This window comes from Mus caroli, chromosome 7, assembly GCF_900094665.2.
Source record: "Mus caroli chromosome 7, CAROLI_EIJ_v1.1, whole genome shotgun sequence".
NCBI lineage: Eukaryota > Metazoa > Chordata > Mammalia > Rodentia > Muridae > Mus > Mus caroli.
The window spans coordinates 134,682,145-134,685,366 of record NC_034576.1 but is presented as its reverse complement, the minus strand read 5'-3'; positions in this window follow the sequence as shown (position 1 = coordinate 134,685,366).

The following is a 3,222-nucleotide window of genomic DNA, read 5'->3' as shown; positions in this document are numbered from 1 at the left end:
CCATTCCTGAGTCATGCACTCCCTTGATGTGAAGTCTCTCCGGTAGAGAGGTGGACTGACTCATGCCCCTTCCATTTGTGTGGGGTACAAGTCTCCAGTATCTCAAAATGTGACTATATTTGGAATAAGAGTTGTTTGTTTGTTTGCTTTTTGAAAGAGCCTCCTCATATAGACCTGGACAACCCCGAATTTACGACGTAGACCAGGATGACCTTGAAGTCACAGAGACCAACTCCCTGAGTTCTAGGATCAAAGGTTTGTGCCACCTGGCCCAGCTGGAGCTACATTTTTACAGAGATAACTTTTTATGAGATCATTAGGGTAGACCTAACAAGGACAGAGCAAGGCACAGAAGGAAGACTATGAAAGGCCACAAGGAGAGGTGAGGTAGCCATTTGTATAAAAACCACAAACAGTCCTCAAACACCTTAGTCGTCAGCGTAGTAAGACCACAAGTGGCCATTGTTTCGGATGTCAGGCTGTGATATTTGTTACGGAGCCTCCAACAGATGGATGCAGTCAGGAATGCACATGAACCAAGGCGGATGCTGTTCTTCTCAAGTCTGGCAGCCGTGCAGGAGGGAATTTAGCAGTGATTTCCAGCCCAGTGGAGCCTTGAGATACAGCAGCTCTGGTTGACAGTCTTCCTGCAGTCTAAGGGGGAGTTGAAGGCGTCCTGCTAAGCCACGTCTGGAATCTGGATCCACATGGCATCTCATCTGTACGTTAAGATAACAAATCTTGGTCGTCTTCAACTACTGTTGGGGTAATTTGTTATACAACAATGGGGAACTAATCTGTCTCCTTAGCTTTATGGTAACTTCTATTTTATTGACAACGATGACACTTTTGAGGCTGAGATTCCAAAGTAGTTAAAAATGTATCTTGGAAGTAGCTATTTTTAAATTTTACTTTCAATTCCCCTTCTATTGTGTGGGTCATGGGAAGCAAGCACAGGACACCTGGTTTGTAGTGAGCACCTCAGCTGCCCAGCCATCTCCTCAGCCCTCACAGGACTTAGAGTTGGGAAATTTCTCTCTAAGGATGTGGAGGTGCTGAGCTGAGTGAGGTTGACGCAGCTCATCTAGTGCAGACTCTCTGCCTTTAAAATGGGAAAAGCTATCAATTCAAGCACTTCACCCGATGCTGCCTTCTTTCCCTAATTTTAGAGCATTGCTCTCCAATGAATAGTTTTTTTTTCAACTAATTTTTTTGGTTAGTATACACAATAAATAATTGGCTTCGTTACATTTTCATGCATGTTCCTCATTATCCTTTGCTCACATTGGCTCCTCCCCATCCTCCTCGCCTCACATTGGCTCCTCTCCACTCCTCCTCTACTCGTCATTGACCCTCCCTGCTCCTGCTCCCCTTCATCCATGCTGAGTACATCTCTGTGTATTCCTGTCTAGACCTACACATGAGAGAAAACAGGAACCAGAGAAGTTCTGAGTGAATGTGTATTGTTTGACATGAGCCTCCATGTTAAAGGACCAAGGTTTCAGATGCACTGGGGATTGGCAAAGCCTTTCTCCAGTCCGAGTGTGAGTGTTGACATATGTGTGAGTGTAAGTGTTATAAACAAGTGTTTGACCAGAGTGTGCAAAACTGAGCAGTTTCCTCTTCCTGGATGTTTACAGCACAGACTGATCACCACAGACACGTCCTTTGGAGACTACATAGTCCCTCCTCTTGTGCTGTCTCTGATGAACATGCCAAGGTTCCATGTTGCTGTGTCGTTGGTGCCACTCCATTGGAGCGCACACAGTCTATCTAATTCCGGCTTTTCTGTACCTGTGTCTATGTGTCTGTCCTTTCTTCAGTCCCTTGCTGCCACAGCCGTGCTTTCAGGACCTAGCTGTATGGACATGGGTCTTATTGGTATGTTTTTCAGAGTTTGGCTGATTTTGTGGAACATGATGATTTTTAGTTCCATCCATTTCTTGGAAATACTATAATCTCTTCTTCCTCTAGCTCCCAATTTTCCTCTTCCTCCTTTGAGAAAGGATCTCACTATGTAACCTAGCCTGGTTTAAAACTCACCGTGTAGCCCAGGCTGGCAATCCTGCCTCCACTCCTAGGTCATCTAACGCTGCCACTTCCTTCCTCTAACACCCTCTAGTGCCCTATGAAATGCCTCTGTTTAGAGAGCAAGTGGCTACTGCCCCCATGATTGTTCTAAAAGCCAAGATTACAGTGTTCTGTCATGTGTGTGAGCTCATTTGTGTCTATCACTTGTGTCCAGGCTGGAAGGTGGACCAGACTTGGGTACGATCCTTGACTCTTGCCAAGTGACCTTGAATACAAGGTTGTTTTTTTTTTTTTAACTTCTAAGCCTCAGTTTTATCACGTGGACCACAGAGACAGCCCCTGTTTTTATCATGTACCTTATTTAGCCTCAAGGGGAGTGATGTTCACCAGGATTTAGACAGCGGGAGTTTTAACTGTGAGAATAAAAGGCTGTGGTAGAGCGTCCCTTTGTGTGGTCCTGCTAGTGGCTGCTGCTTGCTCAGCACTGGAGGGAGCTAACCCAATGTTTGATGGCTTCTTTTGTGTCATCAGTGAGCCCAGCTTTCCTGGCAGTGAGTAGAGAGTTAGCCCTCTAGATCTTGTTGCTTCCTTCCCCCCTCTCCCCCTCCCCCTTCCCCCTGTTCTTCTTCTGAATAGGGTCTCATATATTGAAGGTTGGCTTTGCATTTCTAATCCTCTGACTGGTTCCAGCACACCCAGACCAAGCAGTGCTGGACATTGAGCCACGGGATATCCCACATGCTAGGCCAGTACCCTCCCAATTGAACTACATCCCTAGGCCTTTTTGTTTTGCCAGATGAGCTGGATGGAGCCTAATAACCCACACTGACTGTGTCCTGAAGCCTGAACCCATGTTCCAAGCCCATGAGACCATCTGCTTTCAGGCTAAGAAAAGATAAGGGCAGGAAATTGCTCTCCAAAATGGAAATGTGTGATGGTTTGGCCCCCTAACTCTCACCAGATATAGGCTTTCAGAGCCATCTCATTCCCAGCACAGGTGATGACACCCATTTCTTTGGGCAGAAGCTCTGAGTAGGGAGAGAGATGCTTGAAGCATACCCAGGTGGTGTTGACCGCAAACAGCCATCACACACCGTTGATTTATAGCCCAGTGTCTGTTCAGGGAAACGTTTTGATTTGAGCTTGCTGGGTTAGTAAGCACAGTTCTCATTTCTGCAAGTAAAATGGGTT